We start from the raw sequence: 11,253 nt of genomic DNA, 5'->3' as shown, positions 1-11,253 counted from the left end.
ATTAATTAATATAGTGTTTAGGGACAATTTTAAGCGTCTACATTTTGCCCTTCTTTGATGTGATGTCGGGACGACATCATATCAAAGAAAAGAAGATATAGGTTGCCCTAGAGAAGGATAGGAGTCCTAGGAGTTGTGCTGAAGTGACGGCAAGGGAGGAGGGTGCCCCCTTGAGGAAATGGGGTGAAAATGAATATATTTTGCTCCATTTTCTTGAAAATAGACACAGGAAGGAAAAGGGAAAGAGAAAAGGCTTAAAAGATGACCTTGCATGACTTGGTTGTAAGATTGACATGAAGCAGGGTGAAGTGGATAATGATTAATCTAAATGCAACTTAACTACATGAATGCATGAGATTCAGTTGTGTTCATATGGAGAGCACACCTTATTTTGATATTGCAAGAGGAGTTATGCATCAAATGCTATAGTAGCATAGATGACAAGATTCCTTTGCATGGACTAGACTCTCAACACAATAGATATAGGTTTTAGAGTCATGATGGAACAAATGACATATACATACTAGAGAGGTCTGGGCACACCCAAAGTCTTGTTAGGGATCTTGGTGGAAAATGTGCTAACCCGTTGCCCCTAGTGAGCAATGCATAAGCATAACTCAAAAATTGACAGGGATGTGCTAAAGAATCATGAAAATAGATCATATTGCAAAATGACATGTGTAATCAGGTTAAGCCATTCAAATGATGCCAAGATATTGAAGATCGAGGCACACATGTAGAGGCTATCGCTGACATAGAAAGATAAAATCAACAAAAAGACCTTATGACCAAGTAGTCAGTCAATCCACTGTGTTTGCCATGAACTTGATTTTGATAGTGAAATTCGTTAAGCTTGTGTAGGAAGGATTCATCCTGTAAGGCAAAAATTGATTGTTTGATTGAATTGTATTGAAATGTTTGTGATTGTTCATTGGCAATAGTGTGAAAGGAACAATGCTCTTAAATCATGTAGTCTTAATGTGAATTTGTGTAAGTTTGTTTGCAATCACTATTTGATAAGCTCAGTTTGATGGGTTGAAGCTCAGTGTCATGAGATAAATAGAAGAATTTGGATAAGATAAGATAATGGATGAATTGAATTATAATGGAAGGGGAATGTGAGAGAGCAAGTGATAAATGTTAAATAGAGGAAAGCATGTGTTGAATGGAAGACTAGAAATTTGATCAAGGTAAATGCAAATAGATGAAGGAATTGATTATGGAAATGATATGAATGAAATGATTAGAAGAAGAGAATATGATTAGATTAGAGGAGAAATGAACTGATTGAAGGATTGGAAGAAGTAAAAATTGATGGAAGGTGGAATGGATTATAACCAATGACAAGGGATAACCAAGAGACGACAAATGGAGGAAAAGCAATGTGAGTTGGTGGATGAAAGGAATGGTGAAAGGATATGAATGGCCCAAATGATATGGTAGTGGAAAATGCAGAGCCAAGAGCCAAGGACCATGTTTCAAAGGAGTTCAAATGCCCCATACCAAGGATAGAAAAATGGAAGAGGATATATGGTAAAGGATGCATGAAAATGGAATGGTGGAATGAAGGCTAGTGTATGGAGGAAGAGAAGGCATGTGTTCTTCCAAAGCATGTATGGACATTTTGTTATTGTGCCTCTAATAGTGATCATGAGCATGGGAATGAAAGGGGAATGGATAAGGGATATGGGAGGGAGTTTATGAAAAAGGGATAATGATATGATGAGTATGAATGAAATGTGGGATATGAAGGGGAGGAAAGCTATGGGATAACCAAGATCAAGGACATATGAAAGAAGGATGGAAATATGTAGGAGTATGGATGGAAAATGGATGAATGAACATGACAAGGACTATGCGATGCAAGATATGGATAACATGTGAAGATCAAATATATGGAAGAATGATGGGAGTATGGTAGGAAAATGTATGGATAATGCGCAAGGGATATGGAAAGTGCATAGATGGATGGAAGGAAAGTGAAAGTCAAGATCAAAGATGGAAATGGATGAACGGTAGATGGAATTATGGAAGAATGGTATGGATGGAGCTTGCCCCTAGTGTAGAGTGCAAGTGGAAGAAGGAAAAGTGAATGGATGGATAAGTGGAATGGGAAGGCAATAAATACATGATAGGAAAATGAAAAGAGGACTCAAGCATCTATATACATGGATGGTATCCCTTGATATATTTTTCCTTTTTTCTTTTTTATTTTCAAGGAATTTTTACTATTTGCTCATAGATGTTGGTAGGATAGTGAATGGAGGACAATGACTTATGAAAAGGTTTGGATTAACGGGGTGGAGTGGGTGGGAGAAAGACATGGTTGATGGATGCTAGGTTGGGAGACTTGTGGATGGATGGATGAAGGAGGCAAAAAGATCGTCATGGGCACACACCTTGAAGGGTGATGGAAAGGAGGAAATTGTGGAGGATAGGTAGGAGAAAGTTTGGATTTTGGGATATAGGCACCCAAAATGGATGAAGGAGGTGATGGATTTAGGATGGTGGATTTTGGGGCATAAGGACCCAAAATGGATTTAGAAAATGGAACTTGGGATGATTTATGAATGAGGGAAGCCTTTGGATTAGCAAGATTGGATGCCGTTTGGAATCTTTCTTTGAGATTCATTGCTACATTAAGTAGCTTTGGTATCCACAAAATTTTTGCATTTTTGATTTTTAGCCTTTTGATTTTGTTTTGGATCCGATTTTTCTTTTCTTGAACATGTCGTTTAGAGGGGACATGTTGATCCTTGGATTTTTGTGGATTTTTTGCTTCATTTGTTTTTTTTGTAGCATCCAATTTGCTTCCATTGGCTATGGTATGGGTGCATGAAGGTAATTGAGATGGAGAGCTTATGGATTGTGAATGTTGGAAGGAAGTCAAGGATGTGTGCCTTTTTTGATCTTTAGTAGGAGCATGAGCGGATGAGGGGGAAAACATGGGTATGGTGGATGGGTGTATGTAAGGACCCAAAATAGAAGGAAGGGATGAAGGATTCATATGTGGAATATAGGGACCTAGAATGGATGGAAGTGAGGAAGGAATAGGGATATGGATATAAGGTCCTAAAATGGACTTGGAAGATGAATGATGGAAGGCTTTAGGTTTGGAAGGAGGAATTGTGGGAGGTGTACCAACATCTTGAGATAATATTTCTTTAATGGGATGCTTATCCATTTCAACACAAGATACGAGTCCATTTGAATGGGGTTCATGAGTAGATTTCATAGATGGGATAGGATTATGTGGAAGATTATGAGGGCTAATGGTATCTTGAGATGGGGTGGGATCATGAAAGGGAAATAAAGGGGTGCTTTGATCTTGACTTAGAAGAGGATCATGAAGTGGAATGTGTGGATCATGAGATAGAATAGGATCATGAGATGGTGGGATTTGAGCTTGACATGGAGGATTATAAGTGGATGGAGTGGAAGGAACTTTTGTATGAAGTGGAGGATCTACGGAGGCTAACTCGTGAGATGGAGTGGAAGCAGTAAGGTGTATGGTACATGGAATGTCTTGATCTTGATTAGGAAGGGAATCATGAGATGGACTAGGAGGGATAAATAGATCTTGAGGGATAAGGGAAGGATGGGATGGAGAAATGCTCGGATCTAGAGGAGAAGAGGAATCTATAATGTCATGCTTTGGAGGAAGGTCATGAGATGGAATTGGGTGTATGACTTTGGGTGATTGGCTCTCTTCATTTTGTATTTTACACTTAGCCAAGAATGATGAGAAATACCCCTTACGAGGTGGGGATGATGTGGATTTTGGAGGATGAGGATCATGTGAAGGTTGAACTATTGGGAGGGGATTACATGGAGGGTTGGGGATGGATGAGACATGAGGACTAGGATTTTGAAACATGGGGGAAGAGGACACATGGCATGGAAGGTCGCCTCTTTTTGTTGACTTGCTAAAAGATAATTCTTTATTTGCTCCATTTCCTTGGAAAGGTCATTTGAATTTGAGGAATGGTGTGGGTTATGAATGGAATTGTACATAGTTGAAGGATAATGAGGTGGGTTTCCCTTGTCAAAGGTAGAGGAATAATGAACATGAGATGGATTAGATTTGGATATGAAGTGTGAAGGATGGATTTGATATGTAGGTTGAATGGGAGGTAGAACTCCATATTGTCTTTGAAGATTGTCAACCATTTTATTAAGAAAATTTAGATCCATAGATGTTAGAAAAAGAGTGAGGAAGGATTTGATGAAGGATGGATTATGAACTTGGGACTACGAGCAAGCTTGGACTTTGCATTTATTCGAATTGGATTTGATATTGATTTGATTGGATTTGATTTGATATTGAATTTGATTTGATATGATTGGATGAGGGTTTGATTTGATTTGATAAAAACCCTATGATATGGAAAACAAGTGAATGTGGTATTAGAATTAAAGTCCAATGTTCATGACAACGCTCCTATGTCCAAAGTAGAAGGATGTAATGCAAAGTTGAATTAGAAGAAGATTTGAAGGAATGAGATTAGAAAGATTGATGATGGATCAAATTAAGAATTGATTAGAAATGAATGAATTTGACAAGTGATTGGATTAGAAGAATGATGATGTGGAGGACTGAATTAAGAATGCATTATGAGATTGGAGGAGGAAATTGGATTTGGATGATGATGAATCATGACTAGGATGAAGATTAGGAAGTAGATTGAATGACAATGAAAATGATTTGGATGAATGGAGATGTTTAAGATGTGGAGGAATGGTTTGAGTGATGAAAACAAGAGATGTATGAGGGTGATGAATTTGATGGAGAGAAGATGTGATATGGAATGATGTGGACAACTTGAGTAAGAGGACCTAAACCAAGACTTGTTTTTGTTGTTTTTGAAATTTTGAAATTTTTTTTTTGGATTTTTGAACTTTTATGATTTTTATGATTTTTTGGATTTTTATGTTTAAGATGCAAAATCAAACAAGGAAATATGTACAAGGAAAGTGTGTTTCAAACACTCAAGAACGTCAAACACACCAACAAATCTATAAGGTTGCAACTAGGATGTACAAGGATCAACTAGAGGGTGTCCTCGATATATGCAAGGTACGTGAGGCTCAAATCTGTAAATGAAAGTAAATACTGCCACATAGCCGAGGGGAGACGGTAACCCAAATCTCCTCCTTCACTTCCCAAAGGTATAAAGTTCTTTGGGGCTTAGCCAAGAGTGACAATATTTTACTTCTAAGAGAGGTGTCTTTCGATTCACCTCCCAATATTTATACTCTGCCAAAACACTGGAGTTGAGGTCATCCCAAGGGGTGATGAAATCCCCAAGCAAGCCTCCTAAAAATGAAAAACAAGATCACTTATTTCTTGTGCACCCAAGATCACCCGAAGGTGCAAGGGAAGAGAATACATAAGTGGCCTCGAGGTTTAACAAACACTTGTTCTTTCCTGATGAAACTTTAGGTTTTCTAATCTATGTTGAAGACACATGTGATTAAACCATACAATGTTCTTTCCAACTTGAAATAGCACCAACGTAAATGAAAACATGGATTTGTCAACAAGAAAGTAAAGTGAGCGTGTGCATAAGCAAAATTTTTGAAAATGAAAGATGCTAAAATAAAATCAATTTACTTTAGGGCATTCCAGAGTGTGTGACTTCATTTTAAGCACCAAACTCAAATGTGATCTAGCCTAGGCATACATGTCCATTATCCCTTAATGCATTCAAGATAGTGTGAGTTCTTTTTATGCACCAAATCTAAATGTTTGCTACCCTAAACATGCATTCCAACAAAGGTGTGATCATTCACAAAAGCTTTCCTTTAGGCATTCAAGAGCATGTTTAGGGTTTACTTATTAACTTGCACCATACATTCAAATGAAAGTGATTAAACATGCAAGTTTATTAACCCTTAAGTTTAAGTGATAAGAATCACTACAACTTCCTTAGTGATAAAAATCACTATTGTTTGTTTTAAGTCTTTCAAGCTTAATTCCTAAGAGCAATAAAACATTAAAAAATTTTTGCAAGAAAATATGGTTAAGTGTTTAAAATGCTCCTATCTGCAATGCTACAATAAATAAGTTAATTAGCTTTAATAAAATCTCAAAAATGAAGGCTAACTATGGAAAATTTTTATTTTAAGTTTTTTTGTTATTTTTTCTATACATAAATGTGCTTGAAATGACCTAATTCATACGGAACCACCAAAAGTCAAAATTTGATTTGTACTTTAAACAAATAAAAAATAAAAATAAAAATAAAAATCGTAGATGACAGAATGCAGGCGGAGACGATAGAATGCGTAGACAACAAACTACGCAGACGACAAAATAGTGTAGATGACAGAATAGTGCAGATGACAGAATAGTAGGTCATCGAAAAATCACAGATGACAAAATAGAAGGTCACCAAAAAATTATAGACGATAGAATGCAGGTGCAGACGCTAAAACACGCAGATGCCAAAATACGGAGACGATAGAATGCACAGATGTCAGAATTCAAAGACTACAATACAGACTTCAGAGATGCATCACCACAATGTAGATGACAATATAGATCGTCAAAGATGTGCCGCCAAAATGTAGACAACAATATGGACTGTTGGAGACACACTACCAAAACGCAGACGACAAATTAGGATTGCGGAGACAACAAATTTTTTTTGCAGATGATAGACTAATAACCTAGATGACAGATGAAGACACTAAAATAGAAATGAAAGCTTTAGGTTTTTGACAACAGCAGAGATGCTAATGAGTAGAGACACTAGTCTACATAGACGCGGGTCTACGGAGATGCTAGTCTACGCAGATGACAGACTCAAACGATGCTACGACCCTAGAGATGACAATGCGATGTTTTACGACTGAACCAGAGTTATTTGTGGATTTTTGAAATAAAAATAAGGACGTGGGTCCCATCGGGCGTGCCAAAAATGTGTGCTAAAAAATGTGACCTGCAAGAAACATGAGTTAACAAACAAATACTAGTTTAAAACTTTCAAAATGCATCAAACATTCATCAAAATGCAAAGAATAAATATTAACTAATACTTGCTTAGGTTTTGCAACTTTAAGCAACCAACAAATCCAACCTTGTAGCCACTTCTACAGCTCAACAAAGACACCTATAAGAGGCCTTGTTGGTGTGTTAAGATGGGGGGGGTATGTTTGGTGTGCTCTCCCAAACACAATAAAAGTATGAACCTCTTGAATGATTATGCAAATGTGAGTGCAAATGCAATATGAACCTAGGCTAAATGAGATGAGGAATACCTCAAGAAATGGCTATGGAAAAAGCCATACTTGAGGGTATTCAATGATGAAATGTGAAATGAAACCAAGAAACTAATAAAATGTGCAAGCTAAACTAAGATGAAGATGATAATGCATGAGGAAACTAGATTAACAATGCATGAAGCAAACTAAATCAGCTACCAAATTGTTAGTATGATCCTAAAAATCTCTATGAAAATCAAACTACAATGCAAACTCTTAGCAACGAGAACTCAAAACTCAAAATGACATGATAACAATGCAAAAATGAGAGATGCTAATGCTTGAGACAAGCCCTCTATTTATAGGCTTGAAGGAGGGCTTGGTAAGGTGACATCCATGTAGATGCCACATAAGGTGACATGTAAGCCATGCAAATGGTCAAGAATTCAAAGTTTGCTCACACACATGTGAGCAAACTTGAGAAGAAGAGTGGGAGACAAGAGTGTGTAGGCATGCCATCTCACACATGAGTGAGCACACTCTTAAGCTAATGAGGGGGATTAGGGAGATGATTAGGAATGATTAAGTGGGATTAGAGAAGAAGTAGGCTTAAGAGGATGAAAATGATAGTTATAGGCTAGGCTCTAGGTTAGGCTTAAGATTAAATTAAATGAGATTTAATTTAATCATGAGTTTAGAAGAATTAATAGGATGTGAGAAAAATAAATAAAATTTATTTAAAAAGAGGAGTATGGAGGATCATGTGTTAAATTAATTTAACACATTAAGGCTAGGAGTATTTAAACTAAATTTAAATACTTATGAGAATGAACTCATTTAATTAAAATAATTTAATTAAATAAGTAGAAGAATGTGAGCAATATAATTAATTAATTAATAATTAATTACAATGTCATGGGCAATATTAAAATTAATTAATATAGTGTTTAGGGATGATTTTAAGTGTCTACAAAACTATTTTGGGGAGAATTCAAAAAGGATTGAAAAAATTTCTAGAAGGGAATCAAATGAAAAGATGGGTAGATTCATTGAATCCTACCTAATCTTACCTAACCCTAAAATGGATGATAGAGGTTGAATGACAAGAGATCTTAATTTTCTATTTATAGAGATGGCTGGTTAGAAGCAAGGCTGGTCATGTTCAAGAATGTAAGTTAGATAAGAGTTCTAAGTTATTGCTTCATTCAGTGACCAAACATAAGATATTGCTATTGGAAAGAAAAGAAAAAAGGCTTAAGAGTATTAATGCTTGAAGAGTGAACAAGAAATCAGAGTTGAAGTGTGTGAAAGCCAAGTAGAATGGAGGACTGAAACAAAGATCTGTAATATGCAAGTGAGTTGTAATTTGTTATTAGATCAAGCATTACTATTACTTTCTAATTATTGTATCAGTCTAGGGTAAATATTTTGGATTAAGATTGACTTAATAGTCATTTGTAAATACTTTAACCAGGTGACATTCCAAGTGAATGATCTAAAGTCCTCTAACAAGGCTCACTCCTAACAGGGTGATTGAAATCCTCTAACCAGGTCACATTTAACAATGTGTTTTGTAACCTTTAACAAGGTTGGCCTTTCACAAGGCATCACTTCACGAGAGTGAGAATTAGTAGCATGTTACTGATGGGTTTTCCCAAATTGGGTTTCCATGTAAAATCATTGTGTTAAATATGTTATTAAATCTATTATGTTTCATGCTTACATTTATGCAAAGTTGATTTGATAGTAATCTACAAGTTTAAGTATTGTATGATCTAATGGATGCATGCATGAATATATTTAATATGGGTTCACTAAGATGTGAAAAGTTTTATTTGCACATCTAGACCTTGGATGACTGATTCAACCCCCTCTCAGTTATTCTAAAGAATTCCAATAGTTTTTGTTTCAAAAACATAACTATCATCATCCTAGAATAATCATCAACAAATAGGATAATGTACTTGTAAACTTTGTAGCTTTGCATATCAATTGGTCCACATAAATTAGTGTGGACTAATTCTAGAATTTCTTTTGATGAGTGAGTCTTACTTTTAAAACTAGATTTTGTCATCTTTCCTAATTGACATTGTTTGCAAATCATATTATCAGGTTTCTTCAATTTTGAAAAACCTATGACTTTTTTCATATTACTAATACTGACTAATTTATCATAGTTAACATTACATAACCTCTTGTGCCATAGCCACACATCATCAAATTTTACAACAAGACAAGCAACATTTTTCATGTTAAGATAAAATATATTACCTCTATTTTTATCTCCATTTCCAATTAGTTTTCCATCAATGTCATATATTTTAGCATTCTTGTTATCAAATTCAACTTTGCAACCTAAACTATTCAATTGTGACACACTCAACAATTTACAATTAAGTCCTTCTACATAGTAAGCATTGTCACACATGATCTTTTCTATTAGTTTTATTGATCCTTTACCTTTTATGAGATAGGGTGCATTATTACCAAATCTAACACTATTTCCATTGTAATACTCAAGGGTAAGGAACTTAGTTTTGTCTCTAGTCATGTGATGTGGACATCCACTATCGATGATCCATCTATCACTTTGTTCACATAAGATATCAATATAGCTGCCTCATATTCATTAGAATCATCTTTAATAGCAACATACACAACTTCATTATCATGTTCATCAGATCCATCTTTTGATTCCTCTTCAACAATGTAGCAAGACTTCTTTCCTTTGTCTTTATAGTCTTTTTTGTTCTCATATCTTTTACCTTTGTATTTATCTCCACTCTTATTGTTCTTATTCTTTGGACACCTTACAACAATATGATCAACCTCATTACAATTGAACCATAGGTAACTTACCTATGTATTTCCCTTTTCCTCCTAGCTAGAACATCATCTTCATCTATATCACTATCACTAGAAACATTCTTGACCTTTTTCTTCTTTGTTGGTATTAAGTTGCTATTGCCATTAGTGACAACACTTATCTATATCAGTATAGCTACCGAGCTCAACACTCAGTTTCCTACACTCACCAACCTTAGAAGTGTTCAACAGTTTACACCCAGCATCTCAATATTCATTGAGCTTAGAAGTGTTTATCAGTTTACACTGAGCATCTCAGTATTCACCAAGCTTAGAAGTGTTTAGCAGTTTACACCGAGCATCTTAGTATTCACCAAGCTTAGAAGTGTTTAGCAATTTACACCGAGCATCTCAGTATCCACTAATCATCTTAGTGTCTACCAAGCAGTCAGACTGTGTCATGAGAATTTAGTGTAAATTGAGCATGGAAGTTATAATGTTTACCGAGTAAAGTAAGGTAAACTCAGCGTGGAGTATCTACTGAGTAACACTACATCTATCGAGTCACCAGTGGTTACCGAGTTTAGAACTATGTCAAGTGATTAGTATGGACTGAGCCTTCACTTCTACTAAGTGCATGACAATGCTGAGCAATGTAGTGGACACCGAGTATCAGAAGGTCACCAAGTCAGTTCAGTAAACTCGAGTTATTTACTATTGGGCCAACTCAGTAATGTTTTGTTCACTTGTGTTTTAGCCGAACCTTAAATTATAATTATTGGAATGATATATATGTAATGTATTATATCATTTACAATGTATGCATGAGAATATCAAGAAATAGACATATAATGTTTTGAGAAGTATAAATGTGAATTAGGAGCAGAGCAGAATACTCAGCAAAGCTCAACAAGGAATAGTAAAGATTCATCAATCACAAAAGGTGATCTGTACTTCAAGGATCTAAACAACAATCAAGTTGTAAGTCAAATCTACTGTTTCATCCTAATAGGTGAACCGGTTTCTAAATCCTTTAACAAGGTAGACTTAACCGTCTTTTGTAAATCTCTTACCTGAGTACATGCTTCATTGTATGTTTATAAATCCTCTAACAAGGTGGACCTAGCAGTCCTTTGTGCTCCTAACAAGGCAGATCACTAGAAGTGGTCAATGTAATCCTTAACAAACCAACTTTATACTGTAGTATTGAAGTTTTGTGGGTATCATCCCCACCCCAGTTTT

This window comes from Cupressus sempervirens, chromosome 4, assembly GCF_028749045.1.
Source record: "Cupressus sempervirens isolate cs-2001-9-10 chromosome 4, ASM2874904v1, whole genome shotgun sequence".
NCBI classification, from domain to species: domain Eukaryota; kingdom Viridiplantae; phylum Streptophyta; class Pinopsida; order Cupressales; family Cupressaceae; genus Cupressus; species Cupressus sempervirens.
The sequence above is the reverse complement of the archived record's forward strand: the minus strand, read 5'-3'. Positions refer to the sequence as shown.